The sequence below is a fragment of the Diplotaxodon limnothrissa genome, linkage group LG3, assembly GCF_057381915.1.
Source record: "Diplotaxodon limnothrissa isolate DT_005_m linkage group LG3, D_limnothrissa_male_GT1.1, whole genome shotgun sequence".
In the NCBI taxonomy this organism is placed as follows: Eukaryota; Metazoa; Chordata; class Actinopteri; order Cichliformes; family Cichlidae; genus Diplotaxodon; species Diplotaxodon limnothrissa.
In genome coordinates this window covers 19,098,201-19,106,111 of record NC_140598.1, presented here as the reverse complement: position 1 = coordinate 19,106,111, position 7,911 = coordinate 19,098,201, and the positions used below count along the sequence as shown (strand labels likewise).

General features: G+C 43.3%; 1 protein-coding gene; it reads right to left on the bottom strand.

Moving 5' to 3' along the window:
- Nucleotides 1–7,911, bottom strand: part of LOC146634784 (neoverrucotoxin subunit beta-like) — a 368,566-nt gene that overhangs the window by 70,275 nt on the left and 290,380 nt on the right.

Sequence of the window (7,911 nt, the reverse complement as noted above, 5' to 3'; positions counted from 1 at the left end):
TGAAGTATGAAGGTTTGAAATCGGACATCCTTTCTTCTCTGAAAAACAATATCTCCACGATTATCAGGTCAGAACTGAGATGTGCGCTCGCAGAGCTATAGCCAGGCGGCTGCCAGTTTTGCTTTTTGTTTTCTCTTGGTCCTAGTGTTTCCCAATGCCAGCATTTCTATGTGTGGTCTTGTTCAGATGGGGTTTCAGGGTCACCGGGTTTTACATGGTGACTTGGCTTGGGATACTGCCAGAATTTATTTACTTTTTTTTTCTCCTTCTTGGAGTCTGGGTGTGCAAATACATTCATAATGTTGGTTTTTGATTAGATAACTCTATGGCTGCTGTCGAAGCTATACAAAGGTGAGTCTCCTGCAGAACAGAGATATCAGCCTTGAGATCTTTCAGGTGTGTAAGGACCTTTTTGTGCTTAACATAACCAGTTAGCAGACCAACATAAATTGAGGACTGGTTGGGCAGGCCAACTATTCCACTTCAACTTTAACTCTAAGACGAGGGATGTTTCACATCCCTTTTGCTGTATCAAGCATTTTATCTGATCCTATGGGCCGTTATATTATTGTGGTTTGCCATCTTTATCAACTCAGACTAATTTTAGCTAGCATTTATGCTCCCAACTGCGATGATGAAAACTTCTTTGTCAATTTATTCTCACAAATTCCAGATATGGCCACACATAATCTCATCTTAGATGTAGACACAAACTGTGTGTTCTCTAACCTAGACAGAAGCTCTAATAAATGGTAAATGGCCTGCATTTGTATAGCGCTTTACTCAGTCCCTAAGGACCCCAAAGCGCTTTACACTACATTCAGTCATTCACCCATTCACACACACATTCACACACAGGTGATGGCAGCTACATTGTAGCCACAGCTGCCCTGGGGCGCACTGACAGAGGCGAGGCTGCCGGACACTGGCGCCTCCAGGCCCTCTGACCACCACCAGTAAGCAAACATGGGGTTAGTATCTAACTATTGTAGTAATAAGGATACTCCTACAGGGAGCTCAGAATTATTAGGCAAATGAGTATTTTGTCCACATCATCCTCTTCATGCATGTTGTCTTACTCCAAGCTGTATAGGCTTGAAAGCCTACTACCAATTAAGCATATTAGGTGATGTGCATCTCTGTAATGAGAAGGGGCGTGGTCTAATGACATCAACACCCTATATCAGGTGTGCATAATTATTAGGCAACTTCCTTTCCTTTGGCAAAATGTGTCATGGTCCTGGGTCAAGAGACCCAGTGTTTGAGTTTATGTATCTTTTGTATTTATTTTGTGCCTTAGATTAGTGCACCTAGTTAATTTCTAGATTACTGTGTAGTCCTGTTTCTTATGTCATCTTATGTCATGTTATGTCATCTCCCCTGTACTAAGTTTCCCTGATTCATGTGTCATGTCTGTGTGGTTATGTTTGGTTCCTTTTCTAGTCTGTCATGCGTGTTAGGCCTGTTAAGTTGTGTTGTTGTGTCTAAGTCTGCATGTTTCCTGTTTTATTTTGAAAAGGGTCTTGTGTTCTGTGTTCATGCGGTTAGTTTTACTCTTGCCTGTGCATAATTATGTTTATCCTAGTCAGCTGTTTCCTCATGTGTCTCCACTTCCCCTGATCACCTCATGTGTGTATTTAAGTCCTCTGTTTTCTGAAAGTCATTGTCGGGTCGTCTGTTATCCCCACCATAGTCATAGTTATAGTCTTAGTCATAGAACTTCGTAGTATTTGTTTCTTAGTGTTTTTTTAGTTTGCTTAGGGTTCCTTGGTTAACCCCCTGCAATCATCCAAATAAAGGATCGCTTTCTATTTAAACTTGCAACACCTCGTCCACATCTACTTTTGGGTCCTGTTTCAAAAAACACAACGGTGCACCCCGCCGTGACAAAATGGGGCAAAATTAGGACTTGACAGGCTCAGAAAAGTCAAAAATAGTGAGATATCTTGCAGAGGGATGCAGCAGTCTCAAAACTGCAAAGCTTCTGAAGCGTGATCATCGAACAATCAAGCGTTTCATTCAAAATAGTCAACAGGGTCGCAAGAAGCGTGTGGAAAAACCAAGGCGCAAAATAACTGCCCATGAACTGAGAAAAGTCAAGCGTGCAGCTGCCAAGATGCCACTTGCCACCAGTTTGGCCATATTTCAGAGCTGCAACATCACTGAAGTGCCCAAAAGCACAAGGTGTGCAATACTCAGAGACATGGCCAAGGTAAGAAAGGCTGAAAGACGACCACCACTGAACAAGACACACAAGTTGAAACGTCAAGACTGGGCCAAGAAATATCTCAAGACTGGTTTTTCTAAGGTTTTATGGACTGATGAAACGAGAGTGAGTCTTGATGGGCCAGATGGATGGGCCCGTGGCTGGATTGGTAAAGGGCAGAGAGCTCCAGTCCGACTCAGACGCCAGCAAGGTGGAGGTGGAGTACTGGTTTGGGATGGTATCATCAAAGACGAGCTTGTGGGGCCTTTTCGGGTTGAGGATGGAGTCAAGCTCAACTCCCAGTCCTACTGCCAGTTTCTGGAAGACACCTTCTTCAAGCAGTGGTACAGGAAGAAGTCTGCATCCTTCAAGAAAAACATGATTTTCATGCAGGACAATGCTCCATCACACGCGTCCAAGTACTCCACAGCGTGGCTGGCAAGAAAGGGTGTAAAAGAAGAAAAACTAATGACATGGCCACCTTGTTCACCTGATCTGAACCCCATTGAGAACCTGTGGTCCATCATCAAATGTGAGATTTACAAGGAGGGAAAACAGTACACCTCTCTGAACAGGGCAGGGATAGCTCAGTAGGTAGAGTGGTGGCCCCATGATCGGAAGGTCGGGGGTTCGATTCCCCTGAACAGCTACCCTGAGGTACCCCTGAGCAAGGTATCGTCCCTACACACTGCTCCCCGGGCGCCCAGTGGCTGCCCACTGCTTCACTGAGTGAATGGGTTAAATGCAGAGAGGGATTTTCCCCACGGGGACCAATAAAGTACACTTTCTTTCTAAAAAACAGTGTCTGGGAGGCTGTGGTTGCTGCTGCATGCAATGTTGATGGTGAACAGATCAAAACACTGACAGAATCCATGGATGCCAGGCTTTTGAGTGTCCTTGCAAAGAAAGGTGGCTATATTGGTCGCTGGTTTGTTTCTGTTTTGTTTTTGAAAGTCAGAAATGTATATTTGTGAATGTGGAGATGTTATATTGGTTTCACTGGTAAAAATCAATAATTGAAATGGGTATATATTTGTTTTTTGTTAAGTTGCCTAATAATTCTGCACAGTAATAGTCACCTGCACACACAGATATCCCCCTAAAATAGCTAAAACTAAAAACAAACTAAAAACTACTTCCAAAAACATTCAGCTTTGATATTAATGAGTTTTTTGGGTTCATTGAGAACATGGTTATTGTTCAATAATAAAATTATTCCTCAAAAATACAACTTGCCTAATAATTCTGCACTCCCTGTATATCAAACTCAGCAAAAAAAAATGTTGAATGCTTTCTCCAATCCTACGCCGTTGTTGACATTTTGCATTTTCATAATCCTTCTTCAAGGGCACATGCCTACTAATCTCCTGTCCGCAAAAGGTTCTCTTGGATAGAAACTAAACTTGCAATCATCAATCTATTGTTATTTTGGACCACGCTACCCTAGTGATGAGAATGCGCATCTTTGGTGCCAGTCGCATATATGGCCAAAGGAGGATTAATCCTCTTTTACTCTCTCGCATGAAACATTAATGAATTTGACTAAATCTGAGATTAGAGACTTTCTTGAACAAAACCAAACCCCTGGGATGTCTTTTTCAGTCATATGGGAGCCACTGAAAGCCTGTCCTCGGGGCCAAATGAGCTTTTTCTCAGCAGCAAGAAAAAAAGCTGATACTGAGCACTGGAAACAGGTATTAGATGATATTTTGCAGCTAGATATGAACTACAATCACCCACCATAGGAAAGCATCCTTAAGGAACGTCAGGCCCTCAAAAGGCAATTTGATCTTATTTCTACACAGAAAGTGGAGTGACTCATCCTAGAGTCTAGATGTACTTTCAATGAGGAGGGAGAAACATTGGCACAGTCTTAGCAAATCAAATACATCAAAAGTCATCCAAACAGTTCATCTCTGAAATAGCTGATGAACAGGGCCTACCGACCACGCAGAAATCAATTCCTGTTTCCAACAATTTTACTTTGATTTTATACACCCCAGAGTCAAGCCAAGATGAGTCTGCTATGGACACCTTCTTTAGTCACCTCAATATAACCACAGTTGACCCTAAACTGGTCACTGAACTCGAAAGTGACCTCTCCATCCAGGAGGTCTTGATGACGATTGGTGGAATGCAAAGCAGCAAGTCCCCTGGACTACATGGTTTCCTCTTTTGAAGAGGTTATTTCACTCATTCTGAAAAAGAATAAAGACCCTCCCCAATGTAGCTCACACCAGCCGATTTCACTGCTAAACAATGAGGCGAAGATTCTTGCAAAAATTTCATCACAGTGCTTAGAGGTTGTGTTACCAACAATCATTTCCACGGGCCAAACTGGCTTTATCAAAGGCAGATACTCTTTCTTTAATGTTAGACATGTCTTGAGTATAATTCATGACTCTCCCTCAACCGATACACATGAAGCCCTACTGTCACTTGATGCTGAGAAGGCCTTCGACCAGATGGAGTGGGACTACCTCTTCTATACTTCGAGCAAATTTGGCTTTGGCCCCGATTCATATCATAGGTTAAAACTCTTTACAATTCAGCAAAGGCAGCTGTTGGGTCTGCGCTTGCAGGCCCAGCTGGATCAAAGACTTATTCCCATGAAGAAAGCAAAACAAACAGCTCAACCTGTCACAGTTCTGGGGCGATTCGACCCAGCATTTTGAGTTTATTATGTTTTGGTTTATTTTTTGAATGATGGATGTTGTTGATGAATGATGTTCTTTATGTTTCTCTGGTGCTTTGTTGATTCTTATTATAATCTATGTTTCAGTTATTCTTGTTAAGAGATTAGTTCTTATGTTTGGTTTTTCTCTGAATTATGATTTGCTTGGGTTTTGAGTAGTGATTCATGTTTCCTGTTTTATTGTGAAAGTCTTTGTCTTATGTTAGTGTGTGCAGCTTTGTTCCCCCTGTCTCGTCAGCCCTGATCTCTCCCAGCTGTGTCTCCCTCCTGTTGTCCATTCCCTCATTATTACCCTTTGTATATAAGCCCTGTGTTTGCCCGTGCTCGGTGTTGCGTCGTACCCTCAGATCCTGCCTGTGTGTTCCAGTTAGTATTTTCATGTTTGGTTTCTGTTTTGTTGGTGCCAGCAATAAAGCTGTGGTTTTCAGTTATATTTCCGTCTCAGAGTCCTGCACTTGGATCCACATCTCCACCTGCCCGCACACAGAGCCCTGACACAACCGGTTTTAACTTGCAGCGCAAGGGAAGCCTGGTTGGAACCAGGCTCTTGGAGCTGAAAGCATATTCACCTGTTTCCAGCCAACTTCAAACTGACTCTGATTGCAGGCTCTTTTATTGACCACCGTGGTTTACACAAACACAGTCGAACTGGTTTAAACTGGTTACATAATGTAAAACCCATATAGTGTGACAAAAAAGCTAAGGAACTGTGTGTGTGTGTGTGTGTGTGTGTGTGTGTGTGTGTGTGTGTGTGTGTGTGTGTGTGTGTGGCTTCCTGCTGATCACAAAGGGTCATCTCCCCTCACCCTGTATATGGCTCAACTTTAATGGTTCACCATATACAAGTACAGGCGAGGCTCTAAATGGCCGGGAGTGAACATCTATGTAATTCCAAGATGGTGGCGCGTGAACAACGCGAGGCTCAGTGTCTCTCCAGAATCTGCTATTTAGCGGTTTTTTTATCTACTTTTAACTGGATTATTCATCCAGAATTGCTGTGCGTTGCTGACCTACAGCAGACAAGAGCTTCTGGACAGCTGGACTCATAACTCCAACAGTTCTATTGCCGATCTCCGACTCATCCCAGAGATCTCCAGAACACCGGAGGCTGCCCACTCTCCCCGGCCGGGCGGAAGGGCACGCAGACGGCGCCGAGATCATAAACAAAGGTGAGGTAGGCGCGGAGGGCTACGGGCTAAGCTAAAGCTAACACCACACCGGCTGCCTTTACCCACTTTGAGTTAAATGTATCAAGGCAAATGGTGAAAGAGGACTTGAAAACTGCTGTTTCAAACAAACTTGTGGAAGAAGGCCTGCTTCCTGTTTCTAAATCACCTCGTTTGCCAGTTCCTCTTGACAGGACCCCTAATGAAGGAGTGAAGCCTGCTGTGTTAAAGGAAGAAGGGCAAAACCCTGCTGCTGTGGAGCAACAAACGGTGGAAAATTTAAGCACTAATGGCTCACCTTCTTTTGCTGCTCCATCTTCTCCTCGTTCAAGACAAGAAGTATTACTCAAGGTACGTTTGGCTAAATTACAATTTGAGGCTCAGGATAAAGCCCAAGCTCGTCAGGCAGAGTTGGAACTTCGCAGGTTGGAGTTGGAAGCAGACAGAAAAGGTGTTAAAGCTGAAAAAGTTGGAGCTGGAGTTGCAGATTGAAAGGGAGGTCAGACTGCGTCAGTTGGAGTTACAGGCACAGACTTCAAGAAGTACTACTACTCAACCTAGTTCTGCAAATTCATCTGTTGGTGAAACAACCTCCTCCCATGTAAACCCATGTGGTTTCAATGTGAGTAAAAACATTGTGTTGGTACCTCCATTTCGTGAATCAGAAGTTGATACATATTTCAATGTGTTTGAACGTGTTGCTGCCTCATTGCACTGGCCGAGAGAAGTTTGGCCATTGCTTCTTCAGTGCAAATTGGTAGGCAAAGCACAAGAAGTCTGTTCTGCTTTGTCTTTGGAAGAAAGTTTGAAATATGATGTAGTGAAGTCTGCTATCCTTGCTGATTATGAACTTGTTCCCGAAGCGTATAGGCAACGCTTTCGCAATCACAAAAGAACAGCAATTCAGACTTTTGTAGAGTTTGCTCGTGAAAAAGCTACTCTTTTTGATAAATGGATAACAGCAAGTAAAGTTCTTGACTACAACTCCTTACGTGAACTGATACTGCTGGAAGAGTTCAAAAATGGCCTGCCAGAACGCATTGTTGTACACCTTAATGAACAGAAGGTTTCCACTTTGAAAGAAGCAGCTGTGATAGCTGATGAATTTGTGCTGACTCATAAAACTGTTTTTGTGCAGAAACGTGAAGTTACCACCAGAGAACCTCCCCCACGAAAGGATCCTTGAAGCCCACGACAGACTTTTGCTCCAAGGACTGAAAGGGAATGTTTCTATTGTCATAAACTTGGTCATGTTGTTGTTGAATGTCCCGCTTTGAAGCGCAAGAACCAGTCACCAAAAGGAGTAGGTTTAATTAAAACCATCCGTGCTGAGAGAAGGGACCAAAGTGAAGGAGTTGATCCCTGCTTCAAACCCTTCCTCTTAGATGGCATTGTGTCATTGACTGGGAAGCCTGAGGATGAAAAACCCATTTGAATACTCAGAGATACGGGAGGGTCACGATCTGTGATTTTATCTGATTTATTACCCCTGAGTGACCATTCCTCTTGTCATGGTAGTATTCTGATTCAAGGAGTTGAAATGGGCTATGTCGAAGCTCTTTTGCATTATGTACACATCAAGTCAAAGTTGGTTAATGGCATCTTCTCTGTGGCAGTACGCCCCTCACTTCCCATAAAAGGGGTGCAGTTCATTTTGGGAAATAATATTGCTGGTGGAAAAGTGCAACCTGTTCCCGAAGTAACAAATGATCCAGAATCAAACTTGAAGAGCAACGACCTAGCAACATGTTTCCCCATCTGTTTTTCCTGCTTGTGTTCTCACCAGGGCTCAAGCAAGACTTAAAGCAGAAATTGATTTGTCAGACTCTTCGTTGGCTCAGGCT